This window comes from Canis lupus, chromosome 15 (assembly GCF_011100685.1).
Source record: "Canis lupus familiaris isolate Mischka breed German Shepherd chromosome 15, alternate assembly UU_Cfam_GSD_1.0, whole genome shotgun sequence".
Taxonomy (NCBI): Eukaryota; Metazoa; Chordata; class Mammalia; order Carnivora; family Canidae; genus Canis; species Canis lupus.
This window is the reverse complement of record NC_049236.1, coordinates 19,616,011-19,637,930: the sequence shown is the minus strand read 5'-3', so window position 1 is coordinate 19,637,930 and position 21,920 is coordinate 19,616,011. Positions and strand designations below refer to the sequence as shown.

Genomic DNA, 21,920 nt, shown 5'->3' with positions numbered 1-21,920 from the left:
ATTCAACATCACTGGGAATCAGAGAAATACAGATCAAAACCACAATGAAATACCACTTCACACCAGTCAGAATGGCTAAAATAAACAAGTCAGGAAACAACAAAAGTTGGGATGAATGCAGAGAAAGAGGAACCCTCTTATACTGTTAATGGGAATGCAAGTTGGGACAGCCATTCTGGAAAACAGTATGGAGATCAAAAAGTTAAAAATAGAGCTACCCCACCACTCAGCAATTGCTTTACTAGGTATTTACCCAAAGGATACAAATGTAGTGACCCAAAGGGGCATCTGCACCCCAATGTTTATAGCAGCAATGTCCACAATAGCCAAACTATGAAAAGAGCCATATGTCCATCGACAGATGAGTGGATAAAGAAAATGCAATGTGTATACATTATATGTATATATATACACATATGGTTATATATACATATGGAATACTACTCAGCCATCAAAAAAATTTGAAATCTTATCATTTGTAACAATGTGGATGGAACTAGATGGTATTATGCTAAGTGAAATAAGCCAGGAAGACAATTATCATATGATTTCACTCATATGTGGAATTTAAGAAACAAAACAGAGGATCATAGGGAAAAAGAGGGAAAAATAAAATAAGACAAAATCAGAGAGGGAGACAAACCATAAGAGACTCTTAACTACAGGAAACAAATTGAGGGTTGCTGGAGGGGAGGTGGGCGAGGGGATGGAATAATTGAGTGATGGGTATTAAGGAGGGCACTTGATGTAATGAGCACTGGGGTTATATGTAACTGATGAATCACTGACGTCTACCTCTGAAACTAATAATACACTATATCTTAATTAATTAAATTTAAATAAAATAAAACTTAAAAAAGAATGACAAAGAGTGGTTATTCAGACTTGGGTATTTGGCAGACATTGTCTCAAAACTTAGTGAAGTCTGTCACTTCAATGAAAACAACTTACAGTATTTGTCACCATAATATATCAGTAGCTTTTAATGTTACAGTATATGAATGTCCATTCATATGATTTCAGATTCCACATTTAAGAAACCGTCACTTGTAGGTTTCAGTGGTGTGATATCAAAGAAGAATATTCACAATTATCTTTTAAAAAAACTATTAAAATGTTCCTTCCTTTTCCAATTACATATGTGTATGAGACTGGATTTTTTAAATTTATTTCAACCAAAACAAATATCAGAACAGATTGAATACAGAAGTAGATAGAAGAATTGAGTTGTCCTGAATTTGCTCTATGGCAACCCTACTCAGAAGGTAGCTTCCTTTGTAAATAAAATGTCCACTAATGCTAACAATACTCTCCTGTTTAAATAGTAACAATCATGATGTATGAACAAGAATGATTTTGTGTTACAGAAAGCAGAGCTCACCAATAGGCAGGGGAAGGTGGCAGAGTAGGAGAATCCTGAGCTTATGTCCTCACATGGGCACATGAAGGCAACAAGTACATGTAATGCAATTCACTCTGAAAATGACATGAAGACTAGCAGAATGGATCTTCCACAGGTAAAGTCATAAGGAGAAGTCCATATCAAGAAAATAGGAAGGGTAGAGACTTGGCGAAGAACCAAACCACTAGTACAGCAACCTACTGATGTGGAGAAGCAAGGGATAAAGCTCCCCAATGAGTACCCCAGCCTCGGGCACCTGCCTGGGAAGACAAGCCCCCACAATGTCTGGCTTTGAAAATCAGTGAACTTAACCATGAGCTATGAAAATCAGTGGGGCTTAACACTAGAAGAGCCAGAGGACTATAGAAAACTGAGTCTTGGCTCCTAAAGGACCAGCATGCTGTATCACTAGGTCTGAGATCCAGGAGAGAAGCTTTGAAAGTGCCTAGGCTATAATTTTAGGACACATGCCAGAGGAACAGTGATCATAGAATTTTTTCCAGGAACAGAAGTGATATGGGCAATCCCAAATAAACAAGTTACCTTACACCTAAAGGAACTACCAAAAGAAAAACAAAGCCTAAAGTTAGTGGAAAGCTCTAACTAAATAAAGATCAGAGCAGAAACAATGAAACAGAGCTAAAAAACAACAGAAATGATCAATGAAACCAAGAACTGGTTCTTTGAAAAGATAAACAAAATTGATAAACTTTTAGCCAGATTCATCAAGAAAAACAGAGGGATAACATAAGTAAAATCAGAAACAAAAGAAAAGTTATAACCAACATCACAGAAACATAAACAATTATAACAGACAACTATGAGAAGTTATATGCCAACACACTGGATAACCTTGAAGAAATAAACTCCTAGAAACATACAATATCCCAAGACCGAATCAGGAAGAAATAGAAAATCTGAACAGACCAATTATTAGTAATAAAATTGAGTTGGTAAAAAAAAAAAAAAAGACTCTGAACAAGCAAAAGCCCAGGACCAGATAGCTTGACAGGTGAATTCTACCAAACATTTAAAGAAGAATTAGGGGATGCCTCAGGGGCTCTGAAGTTGAGCCTCTGCCTTCGGCTTAGGGCATGATACTGGGGTCCAGGATCGAGTCCCATATCAGGCTCCTTGCAGGGAGCTTGTTTCTCCCTCTGCCTATGTCTCTTCCTCTCTCTCTGTGTGTCTCCTGAATAAACAAATAAAATATACTTAAAAAAATAAAGAAGCATTAGTACTTATTCTTCTCAAACTATTCTAAAAAATAGAAGAGGAAGGAATGCTTCCAAATTCATTCTACCAGAACCAAGGACAGTACAAAAAAAGAAAATTACAAACCAATATTCCTAGTAAATGCAGATGCAAAAATCCTCAATAAAATATTACCAAACTGAATTAAAAAATACATTAGTATGTTAATTAACTTGAATTAAAATTAAAACTTAAAAAATAGATCAAAAGGATCATTCAGTATGTCAAGTGGGATTTATTCTGAGGATGCAAGGATGCCTCAAAATTAGCAAAACGATCAATGTGATACACCACATTAACAAAATAAAGGATAAAAATCATATGGTCATCTCAATAGATATAGAAAAAACATTCGTCGAAAGTTAACATCCATTTATGATAAGAACTCTCAATAAAGTGGGTTTAGAGTGAACATACCTCAACAGAATTAAAGGCCATATATGACAAACCCATAGCTAACATCATACTCAATGGTGAAATGCTGAAAGTGTTTTCTCTAAGATCAGGAACAAGACAAGGATGCCCACTCTCACTGCTTTTACTCAAAATAATACTGGAAGTCCTAGCCATAGAAATCAGACAAGGAAAGGAAATAAAAGGCATCCAAATTGGGGAGGAAAATGTAAAACTGTCATATCTGCAGATGACATGATACAGTATGTAGAGAACCCTCAAGACTCCACCAAAGGACTATTAGAACAAATAAATGTATTTAGGTTGCAGGATGCAAAATGAATTGTATATAAATCTGTTGCATTTCTATACACTAATAACAAAGTAGCAGAAAAAAGAAATTAAGAAAATCATCCCATTTACAATTGCATCAAAAGAATAAAATACCTAGGGAAAAAAATAAGAAGGTGAAAGATCTGTACTATGGAAGTTATAAAGCACTGGTGAAAGAAATTGAAGATGACACTAATGATAAGATATACCATGCTCACGGACTGGAATAATTAGTATTGTTAAAATATTACCCAAAACAATCTATAGATTCAATGCAATCCTTATCAAAATATCAATATTATTTTTTCATATAACTAAAATAAATAATTCTAAAATCTGTATGGAACCAAAGCAATCTTTTTCCTTTTTTATTTTTTTTTTGAACCAAAGCAATCTTGAAAAAGAAGAGCAAAAGCTGGAGGAATTACAAGCTCAGATTCCAAACTATACTGCAAAGCTATACTAATCAAAACAGTATGATACTGGCGCAAATAGACACATAAATCAATAGACCAGAACAGAGAGCCCAGAAATAAATCCATGCTTATAGTCTACTAATTTATGGTAAAGGTGGCAAGAATATACAGTGAGGAAAAGAGTATCTTCAATAAATGATATGTGAAAACTGGACAGTTACATGCAAAAGAATGAAATAAGACCATTTTTTTAATACCATATACAAAAATAAACTCAAAATGTATTGAAGACCTAAATGTAAGACCTGAAACCATAAAACTCCTAAAAGAAAACATAGGCAATAAACTCTTAGAAATTGGATTTAGCAGTATTTTTCTGGATCTCTCTCCTCAAGCAAGGGAAATAAAAGCAAAATTTAAAAATGGGACTACATTAAACTGAAAAGCTTTTGCACAGCGAAGGAAATGATCAACAAAATGAAAAGGCAACCTATTGAGTGAAAGAAAATATCTTCAGGGACACCTGGGTGGCTCAGCAGTTGAGCACCTGCCTTTGGCCCAGGGCATGATCCTGGAGTTCCGGATTGAGTCCCACATAGGGCTCCCTGCATGGAGCTTGCTTCTCCCTCTGCCTGTGTCTCTGCCTCTCTCTGTGTCTCTCACGAATAAATAAAATCTTAAAAAAAAAGAAAAGAAAAAGAAAATATCTGCAAATGATATATTCAACAGGAGATTAATATCCAAAATAAAGAACTCATACAACTCAACACACGCATAAAAACAATCCAATTTAAAAATGGGTAGAGGATCTGTATAGACATTCTTAGGAAGAAAACATGCAGATCGCCAACAGACATATGAAAGGATGGTCAACATCACTAATCATCAGGGAATTACATATCAAAACCACAGTGAGTTATCACCTCACACCAGTCTGAGTGGCTAGGATCAAAGAGACAAGCGTTGGCAAAGATGTGGAGAAAACGAACCCTTATATACTATTTGTGACTGGAATGCAAATTGGTGCAGCCACTATGGATAACAGTATAGTTACCTCAAAATATTAAAAATAGAAATACCAGGGGTACCGGGTAGCACAGTCAGTTAAGTGTCCAACTCTTGATTTTGGCTCAGGTCATGATCTCAGTGTCATGGGATCAACTCCCTATCAGGTTCCCTCAGAGGGGAGTCTGCTTCTCTCCCTCTCCCACTGCTCCCTCCCCACTCATGTGTGCCTGGATGTGCATTCTCTCTCCCATTCTCTCAAATAAATAAATAAATAAATAAATCTTAAAAAAAAAAAAAAAGAAATACCATACAAACCAGTATTTCCACTTCTGGATATTTACATTAAGAAATAAAAACACTAATTCAAAAATATATGTGCAGCTCTATGCTTATTATAGCACTATTTACAACAGTCAAGATATGGAAGCAACCTAAGCATCCATAAATAGATGAATGGATAAAGATGTGATATACGTACACAATGGTCTACTACTCAGCCATAAAAAAGAATGAAATCTTGCCTTCACAACAACATGGGTAGATATGGAGGGGTTTATGCTAAGTATAAGAAGTCAGAGAAAGACAGGTATATGATTTTACTTATACACAAAATCTAAAAAGTAAAACAGACCCATAAAATGCAACGAACAACTGGTGGTGCCAGAAGGGAAGGAGTTGAGGGGATAGGTGAAATAGTAGAAGCAAATTAAAAGGCACAAACTTCCAGTTATAAATAAGTCACAGAAATGAAAAGTATAGCATAGAGAATATAGTCAATAATATTGTAATACTTTGTATGGTGAGAGATAGTAACTATAGTTATTGTGCTGAGCATTTTGTAATGTATATAATTGTCAAATCACTATGTTGTACACATAAAACTAATATTGCATGTCAATAATATTTTTGAAAAGATTTTATTTATTTATTCATGAAAGACACAGGGAGAGAGAGGCAGAGACATAGGCAGAGGGAGAAGCAGGCTCCCTGCAAGAAGCCTGATGTGAGACTTGATCCCAGATCCTGGGATCACACCCTGAGCCGAAGGCAGATGATCACTGTCACCCAGGTGTCCCAATAATATTTCAATTAAAATGAAAAAGGGGATACACCTGGGTAGTTCAGTGAGTTAAGCATCCAACTCTTGATTTTGGCGTAGGTCATCATCTCAGGGTTGTGGGATCGAGCCCAGTGTTGGGCTACGCATTCAGCACCAAGTCTGCTTGTTCCTGCTCTCCTCTCCCCTATGACCCCATGCTCTCTCTCTCTCTAAAAAATATATAAATAAAATCTAAAATTAATTTTAAAAAATTTTAATTTAAAAAGAATTGAACTGTCCTCTATAAAGCCAGCCATTAAAGGGATTTGCAGGGGACAGCCCAGGTGGCTCAGTGATTTAGCACTGCCTTCAGCCCAGGGTGTGATCCTGGAGACCCCGGATTGAGTCCCATGTCAGGCTCCCTGCATGGAGCCTGCTTCTCCCTCTGCCGGTGCCTGTGCCTCTCTCTCTCTCTCTCTCTCTCTGTGTGTCTGTCATGAATAAATAAATAAAACCTTTAAAAATAAATAAAATAAATCATTATTTAAAAAAAATAAAGGGATGTGCAAAAAAATGTAAAACCAATACTACTCTTTTCACTAAATTATTTGGGAAAATAGTTAATTTTTATGGAATATATGTTTATTTATGTTGAAATATAATGAGTTTATTATTGTAATTTTTAAAGGAATCAATAAATTTTTAAAAATCGTGGTTTAAATTTTCTAACACGGTAAACATCAAGAAATATAATCCATATAAACAAAAGCTCTTTTGAATTCTCCATAAATTTTTAAAGCATAAAGGGATCCTGAGACCAAATATTTAAGAACTGCTACCCTTGGCAGTCTTTTTAGGACTTTTAGGAAAAAGATAGGGAATGGGTAGCTCCCTTGTGTAAGAGGCTATGTATTTTTGGTTCAGAAATTGTTCAAATCTGTCTTGGATCAAAGCAGCAGAAAGTCAGGTGAAGTTAGGATTATCTGCATCCCCTGCTTTATTGATGTCTGATCCAAACTTTAGCTTTATTTGGTCAGAGTTCTCACGCCCCCTCCTCAAGGTAGCCTCTTGAAGACAGACTGGGATTGGGCTTACCGGTGACAGATCACCCTGACTAGTTGCAGTGTCAGGGTGTGGCTCAGGTCATGTGTGTGGATTTGGGTGTGGAGGTCCTAGATCTGTTCTTCTGAAGTATACCCTTTCTAGTTAAGAAAAATACAATTAACTTCACTATAGTTAGGTCATCAGGTGATCACGCTGTTGTGCCCAAGATTGCAAATCCGAGAAACCACCAAGGAGCTGACACTGATGTAAGCACACGAGGGTTTATTAGCAAGCTCGAGCTTGGGTCCAAGTATACCCGACACAGCGGAGCAGGGACTTGGACCCCGAAGTGGGTTACAGCTGGGTTTTTTATAGGCTGGTCTAGGGGATTTCCAGAAGGGATGGAAGAATTCTAAGATGGGACTTTCTACCACGGGCGTGGGCTCTGTTGTCTTTCTGATATGGGATTACCTGCCGAGGACATTGAGGACATTCTGCAGTTTTTCCCTTAAAGTTCAGCTCTTATTCACAGGGACCTAAGATGGCTGTACTTGTGCTAATGCTAAACTTTAGGTGGGATGGCCTTAATTTTTCTCGGCTTCCACAACGTGGTCAGCTCATAATCTGTATCATTCACTAGAATGCAAGTAGAGAATGTGGACTTCAAGAAACTGGGGTGCTTATTTTGATTTAGAGGAGTAGAAAATGGTGAAATACGGGATAGATAGAGAAAATGAAGAGGAGTTTCAGTTTTATGATCTTGATGGTGGGGGTGAGATCCAAGAAGAGATTAGATAATGTTTAGAGGGCTTTAGGGATGAGATTTTCATAACCAGCCCCAAATCTGGTCTCTTATATGCAAGAGTTTCCCTGATATAAATTGGAGTAGCCCTTGGAAACTGCATCAATTTGATGAAAGAGCATCTGTATGCCAGATTAAATGGTTTGTAGTTCCCCAAACTAGTTGTACATGGCTACAGCATAGTGAAAGAGATGAAGGACAAGGAAAATGGAAAATATAGTTAATGTGGAAAGGAAGTTTTGACATTATAAAGTGGAGCAATTTATTATTGCTATTGGGGGAATTCAATAATGAAAAGGAAAAATGGTCCAATTACTTGTCTTGATGGTAGGCAATGGTCTTATCAATCAGACAGTCAATAAAGGAAAAAAGCAAATGCTGACCTAAGATGTAAAAGGATACTGACAAAAACAGGATAGAAATGGGGAGGAGGGTTTAATCTTTCATAAGAGAACAGATCAAATTAGGGCTGAGTTGTAGCAGATTTCTAGGTACAAACAGCATTTTAAGTGCAGACTCTGTGGTAGTCATTAACCTATTTTTTCTGAGAGCCATCCTTCCCAGACTCTTCCCTGCTCTACACTCTGAATCACAGGACGTGACCAGGTTGAACCATATTTCCCAGTATCTGTTTGCCAACTGGCTTCTAGTTAGGTTCAGCCTAGAAGGTACTAGTGGGAAACTGGAAGGGAGAATGAGGGGAGAAGTATCCTACTACCCAAGAAAAAGACACAGAGAACCATCATATACAACACTTGGGGTAGCTTGGAAGGCTGCCAGTTTTGAGTGGACTCAGAAAATAATAGTTCCTGGGTACAATTACTCTTCACCTATGGACCTGAAAAACTAAAGGAACAAGTTGTCTGCCTCTACTATACCCAACGTTCAGATGGTGGTACAGATTCAGTATGACAGTTAGAGACATTCAAGCTCAAATGGGGGAAATTAAGGTTAAAAAAAGGTAAAATGAAAGGTAAGTTGCTCAGTCCATAGCATTCTGAAATACAACTGGGTGAATGTTCCTTAATTAGGTTCTTCAGCTTGGGGATCATCCTGCAAGGCCCTTGGCTCTGCCCCCTGGGTTCTTGGTTCAGCCCTCTGAGTCATCCTTCCTTTTTTATGGAAGGTAGCATGTGTTCACAGATGAGCAGGTTTATCTGCCTATTTCCTGCCAATAAAATGGGGGAGGGATGTCTGACAGCTTCCTTTTGTTTTACACTCTTTCTCATTCCAAGCTGGCACTGTTTCTGCAGAAATAAATTCCTCAAGAACTTGGTGGGTCTTCAAGTATTTCAATGAGGGTTACTCCTCATTTAGACAAAGACGCACAATCTACAGTTTGTTTCAAAATAATCTCATCTCTATCTTTGGCTCCTGCTGAGAGCCTAGGGCTGAGGAATAGCACCTTTAAACTTCTTAGAGGCCCAATGGTTTGATTGAGAAGATCTGAGGCACACCCTCAATCTCCTGAAATAGCCCTTTGTGTGATTAAGCACCTTGACCTTCGATCTATTTAAGGTTTTAAAAAAATGGTTGTGGAGTTACTACTCTCTGGGCACTTTTTCTAGGGCAAGCTTTTTTCAGTGTTCAGGACCCATCTCCTAGTATTAGTATTTTTACTATCTAGGGAGGATGAAGATTTTCAAAATCATCAAGTCCCGATTCCTTTTTGTTTAACAGTTCTTCCCTTAAATTGTCTCTTTTCTTGAATTTTACTATAAGTAGGAAGAATAAGCCAGTTGTAACCTTCAACACTTTGCTTGGGAATCTTAACTATATAGTAAGTTCATCACTTACAAGTTCTGCTTTCAACATAACGGCAGGAGACAAATTTGTCTGCCACTAAGGCTAAGCTGTCTGCCACTATGATTCCCTTTCCTCTAGTTTCCAATAACATGTTCCTCACTTCCTTCTGGTAATGTCCTCAGTTCCACATTTCTACTGATAATCTGGTCATGGCAATTTAGGCTTTATCACACTGTTCAACATTCTTCCAGCTTCTAACCACAGACACACTTTTAGGTATTTGTTACAATAGCACCCCACTTCTAGGTACCAAAATCTGTATATTTTTCTATTTATGTGTAACAATCCCATAAATTTAGTGGCCTAAAATAACACCCTTTATTATATCTGTTTCTGTGGGTTAAGAGCCCAGGCACAGCTTATTTGGGATTTCCACTTTGGGGTCCCTCCAGGCTACACTGAATGTATTGGCTGGGCTGTGTTCCCATCTGGAGGCTCAAGTGAAGAAGAATCTTCTTCCAGACTCCCTCAGATTTTTGACAGAATTCATTTCCTTGCAGCTGTAGGAATAAGAGCTTCAGAGGTCTTTTGCTGGCTGTCAGCCAGTGTCTTCAGCTTTTAGAGGCCACCTGGGTTTCTTGCCACATGGTCCTTTCTGTAGGTAGTCACAACATAACAGCTTGCTTCATCAAAGCCAGCGGGGAAGTGGGAAAGAACAATTCTGCTAACAAGATGGATTCTTACATAATGTAGCATTAATGAGGAGAGTGATGTATCCTACCACACCTATGATATAATGTAATATAGTTATGGGAGTAATATCTTACTACCTTTGCCATATTCTATTGGTTAGAAGCAATTTATAGGCTTCACCTTGTAAAAATTAATAAGGGGAAACCTCACTAAAGTGAACCTGGTATAATAGAAGGGGGAGCTGGAATGGGAAGCCATACCCTCAATGTCAATTATAGGAAGAATTGTCAATTACAGACCCCTAAAAAAAGAATCCTCAACAGGAAAGAATCATCAGTTACAGGCCCCAAGAAGGAAAGATGTACACTGCATCTGCTACAAGGAATTAGCTCCCCCTGCAACTCAGCCAATGAGAAACTTTCATTATCCTAGACTCCTACTTTTTCCCAATGTTTTGTGCAAAACAACCCCTGCAAACTTCTTCCTTTTCCATAAAATAAATCCTTCCCTTTGGTAGACTTGCCAATAATGTTGCTGTAACTTGCTTATCCTGAATTGCAATTCTCTGTTCTTCCTGAATAAATCCATGTTTGCTGGTAAAATAAACGACTTTTATTTTTTAGGTTAACAATCTATATTTGGAGGTAGGAGCATTAATATGTAGATAGAGATCACTGGGAGTTCCCTTAGGGTCTATCTGCCAATCCATATAATTTCTCAAGACTAATGATGCAACGCCAAATGTAATGTTAAAACTTCATAGAATAAAGCACACAAAAGGATTCCCAGATACAGTATTTCTCCTCTGGAAAGGCAGAACTTGCCCTGGACACTAGATTGGGCTAAGCCGATAAGAGGAGCTCAATTAATTTCTGTTGTGGAGAGAGGATTTTATCAAGTAAGCACCTGGCAGAGCTCAACAGCTCAGAAAGAGCAACAAAAGTCTGAATATAAAGGAGAAAACTATTAAAGAACATTTATCACACCAAAACACTAGTTTCTTCAGTTACCTCTATTTCCATGGTATCTGTCACCACCACTCATTCTACTTTGGTAGAGTGACTATCACTCACTTTACTTTGGGCAAGTTATTTGTTGAATCATAAAGGTGAAATGAGACTGTCAGGTCATATGTTTGGTAGGGAGGGAATTACAAAGAAAGAAAAACTGTGACACTTGGGGAAAGAGTTATGAAGAAGGAAAACCAAAGGGGTGCTTAAGAAAAGGATATGAATTAGAGTTATATGGATACCATGGCTAGCACAGTGAATTATTATAATTCTCACATAAAATTTCTAAAATGGTTATCTTAAGATTACACTGGCTACATGGTCAGTGTAAAATATTTTTAAAAACTTAAAAAAAAGTTAAAGCTTTTAACAATTGGATTACACGGTTGCCTCAGGCTTCAGGATAGGGAATCTCAAAAAAAGTTTTTATTATTTTTTTTAAGAAGATTTTATTTATTTATTCACAAGAGACAGAGAGACAGAGACAGACACACAGGCAGAGGGAGAAGCAGGTTTCATGCAGGGAGCCTGACGTGGGACTTGATTGATCCTGGGACTCCAGGATCACACCTGGAGCAGAAGGTGGCACTAAACTGCTGGGCCACTGGGGCTGCCCGTCAAAAAAAGTTTTTATATTTAAAAAGAATTTAAGCTTTCCCATACCTCATTTCAGTCTTTAAACTAGTGAGCTTAGGGATCCCTGGGTGGCGCAGCGGTTTGGCGCCTGCTTTTGGCCCAGGGCGCGATCCTGGAGACCCGGGATCGAATCCCACGTCGGGCTCCCAGTGCATGGAGCCTGCTTCTCCCTCTGCCTGTGTCTCTGCCTCTCTCTCTCTCTGTATGACTATCATAAATAAATAAAAATAAATTTAAAAAATAAATAAATAAACTAGTGAGCTTAAAATTTCTGTTTTTCTCTGGAAGATACAAACTAATCTATAATGACAGCACAATAGTGGTTACTGGAGGATAAGGAGGGCTGGGAGGAGCAGGAGACAGAAAGAAGAAATACAAAGTGGCACGAAAAAACTTTTGGGAATGGGGTGCTTGGGTGGCTCAGTTGGTGAAGCCTCTGGCTCTTGATTTCAGCTAAGGTCATGACCTCAGAGTTGTGGGATCCAGCCCTGGGTCAGGCTCCCTGCTCAGTAAAGAGTCTGCTTGGGATTCTCTCTCCCTCTCCCTTTGCCCCTCTGCCCACTTGTGCTTGCTCTGTATCTCTCAAATAAATAAAATCTTAAAGAAAATAAAAATAATAAACTTTTGGGAATGATAAATGTATTCACTATCTTGAGCTATCTTGAACCACACTAGCAGTAGTACATAGTTGAATATATGATTCAAACTTATCAAATTATACTTTAAATATGTAGTTTATAGTGCATGTCATATTCATATTCAGATGAGGAAATAGATATCAAGAAGTTAAAGTGCCTTGTCCAATATTAGCCAGAGTAAGGAAGCAGAGACAGGTAAAAATAGTTTTTAAAACACTTGAACAAGTGCTATTTTTCCCTCTTAACTTGATAATTTATCTCTACATGGTTTTAAAAAGGACTTGAAAAGATATAAAATATGAAATGTATATTATAGAAAGAAGATTGTATTTAAGAGCTCTGGGTTAACTTACATATCTCAACTGAACACTGGAAATCCACTGTGAATTCATTTGATGAAAAAGTTTAATTCAGGATGCCTGGGTGGCTCAGTGGTTGAGCATTCCCTTCAGGGCGTGATCCCGGGTCTTGGGCTGGAGTCCTGCATCAGGCTTTCTGCAGAGGGTCTGCTTCTCCCTCTGCCTATGTCTCTGCCTCTCTCTGTGTGTCTCTCATGAATAAATAAAATCTTTAAAAAAAAAGAAAAAGAAAAAGTTTAATGCATCTCAGAAGTTTGTCATTACATGCAATCTGAGACATACCTACCTTTAAGAATTTTATAATTATATGCCCAGCAGGGGGCAACTAACTACTTCAGAAACAGCATGATGTATAGGAAAACACATTAAAATTGCAGAAGAGACTATGAGCATTCTCAGTTGTATAGAACTAAATTCCTATACATGTGTCAGTTTCTGGATGAGGCCATGAAGGACCAATATGAAATTCCCCAGTTCTTCTCCTACTGGGGCAATCATGGAACAAAGACTCATATGAAGATGGTGTAACCACAAGGTTGTGTGGAGGCTGAGAAAAATTCAGGCCATTCCACCTCAAGTTTAGCATTAGCACAAGTATAGCCATCTTAGGTCCCTGGAATAAGAACTGAACTTTATAGGAAAAACTGCAGATTGTCCTAGGCAGAGAATCCCATATCGGAAAGACAATAAAGCTCAGAATGCCCTCGGCAGAGAATCCCACATCAGATCTTAAGAAACTCCCCTACCCTTTCCCCCATATTGGAATGGAAAAAAAAAAAAAATTCCTCCACCCCTTCTGAAAATCCCCTAGACCAGCCCAAAAAAAAACCCAGCTGTAACCCACTTCGGGGTCCAAGTCCCTGCTCTGCTGTATAGAGTATACTTGGACCCAAGCTTGAGTTTGTAAATAAACCCTCATGTACTTGCATCGGTGCCAGCTCCTTGGTGGTTTCTCGGATTCCCAATCTTGGGCATAACAGTTGAAAGAGCCTAGATTATCATGTCATCACATGGAAGACAGTTCACTGCAGCCAGAGCCAACATTTTGGAATAAGAAATAAATCTCGGGCAGCCCGGGTGGTTCAGCAGTTTAGTGCCGCCTTCGGCCCAGGGTGTGATCCTGGAGACCTGTGATCGAGTCCCATGTCGGTTCCCAGCATGGAGCTTGCGTCTCCCTCTGCCTGTGTCTCTGCCTCTCTTTCTATCTGTCTCTCATGCATAAATAAATAAAATCTTTAAAAAAAAAAAAAGAAATCACTGTTCAAATAATTGACTTTTTTTTTTTTTCAACTGCAGCATAACAGACTATTTTGTTCTACTTCATGGAGTTATTTTGATGATTCAATTGGATATGGTATGGGAACTGTTTGATAAACAAGAAGCATTCAAGTGTTATATTGAATCAATCATATCAGCTTTGAATATAAATCATTCCTTCGGGATCCCTGGGTGGCGCAGCGGTTTGGCGCCTGCCTTTGGCCCAGGGCACGATCCTGGAGACCCAGGATCGAATCCCATATCAGGCTCCCAGTGCATGGAGCCTGCTTCTCCCTCTGCCTGTGTCTCTGCCTCTCTCTCTCTCCGTGACTATCATAAGTAAATAAATAAAAAAATTTAAAAATCATTCCTTCATTGTTGATTATAATAAAGATTCAAAACTCAGTTAAATTAGAGTACAGGTAACTTAAAAAAAAATAAAAGATTTATTTAAGAGAGAGAGGCCACAAATCAGGGGAGGGGCACTTGAAGAAGAGAATCTTTAAGTAGAAGTAGAAGGTGCCTGCAGAGCTCTGAAGCGTAACAACATGAGATCATAACCTGAGCTAAAACCAAAAGTTGGACGCTTAACCAACTAAGCCACCCAGGCCCCCCATAGATTATCAGGTAACTTTCGTTTAAAGTATTCTAACTCGGGATCCCTGGGTGGCGCAGCGGTTTGGCGCCTGCCTTTGGCCCAGGGCGCGATCCTGGAGACCTGGGATCGAATCCCACATCGGGCTTCCGGTGCATGGAGCCTGCTTCTCCCTCTGCCTATGTCTCTGCCTCTCTCTCTTTCTCTCTGTGTGACAATCATAAATAAATAAAAAAAATTAAAAAAAAAAAAAAAAAAATAAAGTATTCTAACTCTTTAAACCTCTCCTTGGAGCAATGCCTAACACACAGTAGGCATTCAGGTATAAATGAACAAATTCCCATTTTGCTGATTCTCTGATAATTGCTATCATTTTATTCTGGGATCTTTTATTCTCTTGTTAGACTGCCAAAATTTCATTTTCCATTCCTTTTATCGGACCTAGGATCTCATTAAACAACCATTTTTGGATAAAGTTGTTCTATCAATAATGGGGCTTAGGCAGTGACGGCTGCTTATATGCCTTAACTCTCTTCTGAATTCAGAACCAATTGCTAGGGAGCCAGATAGGGAAAGATTGAAAAGCTGCGTTCTTATTGATATAGCTGCTTGGGCAATATAACTTCAATGTACGGCCACTAACCAGGCTTTTCAATACTTCTTTCCAAGTCCAAATGAGATATGGCATAATAAAAGGAAATTTTGGGCCTGCAGAACAGATAAATTTGGGCAGAATCACTGCTCTCCACACTCAGTGAAGTCAACAGTAGAAAGAATGAGGTTCAGGACTCAGGCCTAAAGAAGGCAAGTGTAGGCTCTGATGCATGTGTGTTTAGTTTATTACACAGAATAAGAAACAAAACAGAGCATAATATGTTGTGGGTAGGTAGATTTGAAAAATATGGCAAGAAAGAGGCTGGGTCTTATTTTCTTTTTCAATCACCAATTAAATGAAATAAGTCTTTCTGCTTATGGAAGGTGACAGAAATAAAAATGGAAGTTACTCTTCCCTAAAGTTCTGAAAGTAGCAGATTCATATTATAAGCGCCAGGTAGGGAGCACCTAAACATGTAAATATATAAATTCATAAACATATAAATGTCTAAGTAGGGAGTACAATAATTAGTGCTTATGTTGCTTAGGAGAGAGGATTAGGCTGGAGATACATACTAAATTAAAAAGAATGAGAACACAAGATCCAAGGTCTCCTCTCTTTTCTAGGAAGAAGAATGAAAAGAAAAGAGGGCTGAGTATGAAATTTTGGAGTAATAAATAAATAGTAGAGAAAGATAAACTTGCAGAAGAGAATGAGGAAGAGTCAGAAAGGTAGTTGGAAAACTAATGTGATGACCTAAAAAAGAAGTGTTTCTGCCCAAGGCCAACAGAGGCACATATCTATGTTGCCAATTCCTGAAGACTGCTACAGTGCAAAGGCTCCATGGATCCAGTGCTGAGGTAGGCCTATGATGCAAAGGCCAAGGCAATCTGCAAGCAGAGAGGCTTTAAAGAAGTGACCACATTGGTTGGTGTCCTGGCAATCCTTCATGCTAGAATGTTTACAGTCTCATGTTGATGCTGACTCAGAAGCTATATGTAGGCTCAGTAGGAGATAGTAATTTTCTTTAAAAAAAAAAAAAAAAAAAAAAACTTCTGGGGGATGACTGAGTGCCTCAGTTGTTACACATCTGCCTTTGGCAAAGGTCATGATCCCAGGATCCTGGGCAAAGGCCCCATTGTCAGGCTCCCTTCTCGGTGGGGAGCCTGCTTCTCCCTCTAACTCTGCCTCTCCTTCCTGCTCATGCTCTCTCTCTCTGTTAAATAAATAAATAGAATCTTAAAAAAAAAAGTCATTTAAAAATAAATGAATAAAAATTAAAAAAATAAACTTTTGTTACTATGAAAGCAGTAGATGCATGGTAGAAAGTTGGAAACTATATATAAGTAAACTAGAAAAATAAAAACAACCATATTTCCCATCTATTAGCACTGTTAACAGCTCATTGTATATCTTTCCATGCCTTTATTTATCCTACAGATACATATAAATATATATATGTATTTTTAACCAAAATGATTTCATACTTAGTGTTGTTTTACAATATATTTACTTTTTTAAAAATTAACAATCTCTACCTTTCCAGGTCAATGAATTTTCATCTTATCTAAAACCCAAATTCAGATTTCCTCATTGGTCTCCAAATTATCTTTAACTCTGAAAATTACTAACTAAAAGTAAGGAATTATTTATTTTTCCTTTCCTGTATGAAACATATTTTAAGGTAACCAAATAGTTCTAGGGACAAAGGAAAGCTCTATTTTACTGAAAAAACAAAACAAAACAAAACAGTCAGAATATAGAATAAATGATGGTATTAAAATTATTTTGCAATTCTTATTGAAATTATAGACTCGTGCAAGGGTTTTCAACAAGTGTTAAAACATGAGGTTTGGGGATCCCTGGGTGGCTCAGCAGTTTAGTGTCTGCCTTCAGCCCAGGGTGTGATCCTGGAGACCCAGGACTGAGTCCCATGTCAAGCTATCTGCATGGGGCCTGCTTCTCCCTTGGCCTGCATCTCTGCCTCCCTCTATCTTGGTCTCTCATGAATAAATAAATTAATTAATTAAAAAAAACCCCCCAAAACCCTCATGGTTTATGTTTGAAAAGGAAATGGGCATATGCATGGCATCAAAATAATGTCATACAAATTACTTCCTGGTTATAAGTTTATAAAATAGGAATGAGACTGCCATATCATTAATTATCAGTCTAAGCATCAGTAATTGAGCATTAATCCAATAACATGAAAGATGCTATACAAAAAATATACTACATTACCTATAATTATTCTAGCCCAGGGGCCCTTGGGTGGCTCAGTGGTTGAGCATCTGCTTTTGGCTCAGGTCGTGACCCTGGGGTCCCTGGATCGAGTCCCACGTCGGGCTCCCTGCATGGAGCCTGCTTCTTCCTCTGCCTGTGTCTCTACCTTTCTCTTTTTCTGTGTCTCTCATGAATAAATAAATAAAATCTTGAAAAAAAAAGATTTTATCTTAAAAAATTTTATTTATCTTAAAATAAGATTGTATTTATCTTAAAAAAAAGATTTTATTTATTTATTCATGAGAGACACACAGAGAGAGGCAGAGACACAGGCAGAGGGAGAAGCAGGCTCCATGCAGGGAGCCCGACGTGGGACTCGATCCCAGAACTCCAAGATCACACGCTGAGCTAAAGCAGATGCTCAACCACTGAGCCACCCGGGTTGCCCCAATAAATAAAATCTTTAAAAAAAAAATTATTCTAGCCCAAAATGTTTAACTCGAATCCACTATATCTTCGCAACTAATAGCTCTCAAAGATTCCAAAGTCAATTTTTACATTTACTGAATATCATAATGAAGGTGTGTTGGATTACTAAATGACATTGTAAGGGCAGAAGAATAAAAAAATGTATGCATTACCACATTGTGCTTAGAGATAAATTTTATTATGATTTATCATAAAGAAGTTTGGCAAGAGAGGACTCGCTTAGAGTGTTGACTTCATGTATTGCAACACTCTAATGTCTGTTTTAAGTCTTACTTGAACGGCAAGTACAACTCAAATCGAATTTACCCCCTGGTTGTTAAAGAAATGGCTTTCATTCTCACATCACATGTGAAACCTGATATTTGAATTGGGGACTGTAGGGACGCTTGAGTGGCTCAGTGGTTGAGCATCTGCCTTTGGGTCAGGTCGTGATTCTGGGATCTGAGATTGAGTTCCACTTCAGGATCCCTGCATGGAGCCTGCTTTATCCTCTGCCTGTGTCTGCCTCAGCCTCTGACTCTCTCATGAATAAATAAATAAATATTTTTTTAAAAAATGAATTGGGGATTGTAGAGATTCTTAAATAAATCTATTTCCAGGGCCTGAGGTTATGTCCACCTATGTATCTTCTACAATTCTCAGAATTAGGCCAGTTGCCACAAAGTCTTTCTATCAATGGAAGATTGGTAGAGTATATACTCTGTGTGTAATTCTTTTACAATCAAGTAAAATGAAAATATAGTTAGTAATATTGCATATGATGTAATATTCCCCAAAGATAGTAATCATAATAGTTTGTTTCTTGAGGTTTTCTCTTGTTTTCTTTGAGTTCTTTAATTCTTATCACAACACTGAAAAATAAAAAAAATATTTTTTTAAACTCCACTTTACAGATGAGGAAAGAGCCTTGGTGAGGTCTCACAGCTAGTAAATGACAGGGTTAACATTATGTATCTTGATGCTAGAATTGGAGCTCAATCCCACTACACTGTACTACTTCAGTGACCTAAATTTTTACTGATGAACTTTGTAATATTGATTAAATTTGTTTTTAGGGATCCCTGGGTGGCGCAGCGGTTTGGCGCCTGCCTTTGGCCCAGGGCGCGATCCTGGAGACCCGGGATTGAATCCCACGTCGGGCTCCCGGTGCATGGAGCCTGCTTCTCCCTCTGCCTGTGTCTCTGCCTCTCTCTCTCTCTCTCTCTCTCTCTCTGTGTGACTATCATAAATAAAATAAATAAATAAATAAATAAATTTGTTTTTAAAGATTTATTTATTATAAAGAGAGAAAAAGCACGTGCATGAGAGGGGCAGAAGGAAAGAAGAGAAAATCCTCAAGCAGATTCCCTTCAGAGTGCAGAGCCCAACGTGGGGCTTGATCCCAGCACCCTGAGTATGTGACCTGGGCTAAATTAAGAGTCGGCTGCTCACCTAACTGAACCACTCAGGTGCCCCTTGATTAAATTGATTTTGAGATTTCTGTTGGGCTTAATAGTAATACTTACTCATAACAGTTTCTGGATTATCATTGTTAACCTAATGGGAACATCTCTGCATAAAATGAAAGTACTTAGTTCTTGTTAAATATTAGCACATAAGAAATAAAACATTAACAGAATACTTTTAACTTTTTTCCCCCAGAAAAGTCAGTGCTCTCAAGGCAAGCCTAAGCTTTCACTTGACTTTTTTTTTTTTTTTTTTGCTACTTTTTATGAATTTGACAATTGTGCTTTTGGAATCTGTTCAAATTCTATTTGTAGCTGAATCATGTGAATGCCAAGGAGATCAGTACATCTGCTTCTTAGCATCTCTAGCTAGAGTAATCTGTATTTGCAGAATGCTTTATATAAATTTGAACATGTTAATGTGCTTAATTAGATTTATTTACACAGGTCTTATGATATTTGGTCTTTCACAGTAATTTAATAGAGGTCTGGAGCAAATACCAGATAGCATGAGTTGCTTTTGATTTGAATACTTTTGCCAAAAATAACCATAGACATGGGGCACTTGGGTGGATAACTCAGTTGGTTAAGCATTCAGCTCAGGTCCTGGGATTGAGGCCCACGTCGGGTTCCCTGCTCAGCAGAGAGTCTGCTTCTCTCTCCCTCAAGTAAATAAATAAAATCTTAAAAAAATAGAGACATGATAAAGAGGAAATGATTACTATCTTAAGGGTAGAAAATAACAAGCAGTAGTTGTAGAATACATTCCCATGGATTTGACCTACAGGTAGAGAAAAGAAAGTGACATCATTTGAAGGTTGTTTTTTTTCCCCCTTAAAGTAGGGCCCAATTATACAGTATGTATCTATCTCTTAGAAGTGAGACATTAAAAAAAAACAGAACCCAATCACATATCATTATCATGCCTAAGATGATTAAAAATTTCCTGATATCATGTAATATCCAATCAGTATTAGTATTTCCATGATTGTCTCATTAATGTCTGTTTATAAAAGTGGTTTGAAAACGGAATCTAAAAGAGGTCAATATATTCCATTTGGTTGATATGTCTGATGAGCCTATTTTATTACATAATAGTGCTCTCCCCTTTTTTTTTCTTGCCTTTATTTATTACATAAAAGTCATTTTCTTCTAGGGGCACCTGAGTGGCTCAGTGGTTAAGTGTCTCACCTTTGGCTCAGGGCGTGATCCCGGTTGTCCTGGGATTGAGTCCTGCATCAGGCTCCCTGTGGGGAGCCTGCTTCTCCCTCTTCCTAGGTTTCTGCCTCTCTGTGTCCCTTATTCATGAGAATTTTTTTTTTAAGGGTCATTTTCTTCTAGAATTTCCCTGGTTCTTAGTTTAGATCATTGTATTCATATGATGTACTGCCTTTATAATAATTTCAGAGGGGTAGGGAGGCAAACAATGTTAGGTCCAAGACTATTGGCTGACAGCAAAAAAAAGTTAGAAGTAATAACACAATATGGCACCACAACAGGCAAAGTGTTTGGCCATTTGTGGAAAGGAGTTAATATTTAAAAATAAAAAATATATGTATCCCAACTGCTGTACATTTCAGGAAGGTATTACAGAGATCAAGGTTAAAGGAAACCAGGGGGGAATGGGATTGAGAGTCTGGTCTCAACTGCCTGTGCATATAGATCAGCACAAGTTAGGCTCCCATAGGAACTGACTGAAAACAACTAGGGGAGAGTATCAACAGGACCTAGCACAGAGGAAATGAACCTGACAAGAATGCTTTGGACAGATACTACTGGAATATAGGGTAGGTGCCTTCCTTCTTCACCTTGTCACCTCTGGGCTCCAGTGTTCTGGAGGAGTGAGAAAGATCATAAATACCTAGGAGATTTGACAAAAGGCATCAAGGTAGCACTTGTCCTTGCTGGGTGGGGTGGGTAGATAGCTGCTATCTGATGATGTTGTATGTATGGCACCTTCATTCCCAGCAGAGAAGAGCACAAATGGCAGTTTTGAAACACTGTTAGTTTATAGGGTGAGGGCTCTTGCTAGCTTCCCATTCATTTCAAAAAAGAGGTGGAGTAACTGACACTTATTTTTTTTTGTAAACAGGATAGGCCTTGGACCCAGTAAAAACTGGTAACTTATTAAAATTGAAAGAATTAATGTACAGTCTGGTTTATATGAATTGAATTACTTTTGAACTGTCAGTTCACAGATGTATAAATACAGATTAGACAAAACTAACTGGAATAATCTATCCTAGCAATATATAATTTCATAAATGTAAAAAAATAGAAAGTAACGCAAGTCATTTGGACAGTCTTCAGTGAAATAATAAATTTGGTTTTCTCAAGAAAGTATTATAGAAGTAAGTATGTTTTGAATAATCCCAAGTGGTTGAGGAAAAGAAAGTAAAGCTTTCATAAAAAAAGTAAGGTATAATTTTTTCGCATTGTTATTATCACAAATTTGGAAATTTAAGGTATTATGTGTTCTATGCTTTTCATGTTTCCATAATTGTGATAAACAGATTTTTATACACTCTCTTGAAATTGAAATG

The 21,920-nt window shown here is 37.9% G+C and overlaps 1 long non-coding RNA gene across 10 annotated transcripts in view; it reads right to left on the bottom strand.

Annotated features, from left to right (window-relative positions):
- The window catches only part of LOC102155141, a 75,615-nt gene that overhangs the window by 46,437 nt on the left and 7,258 nt on the right, over positions 1–21,920 (bottom strand). For 6 of the 10 annotated variants that reach the window (XR_005370368.1, XR_005370372.1, XR_005370371.1 and 3 more), the window contains exon 3: positions 12,768–12,982. This is a non-coding gene — a long non-coding RNA (uncharacterized LOC102155141). Of the gene's footprint in view, positions 1–7,389; positions 10,093–11,943; positions 11,985–12,767; positions 12,983–13,946; positions 14,007–19,231; positions 20,159–21,920 lie in introns of those variants that run through there. The other 4 variants (XR_005370373.1, XR_005370374.1, XR_005370366.1 and 1 more) reach the window with 4 other exon arrangements.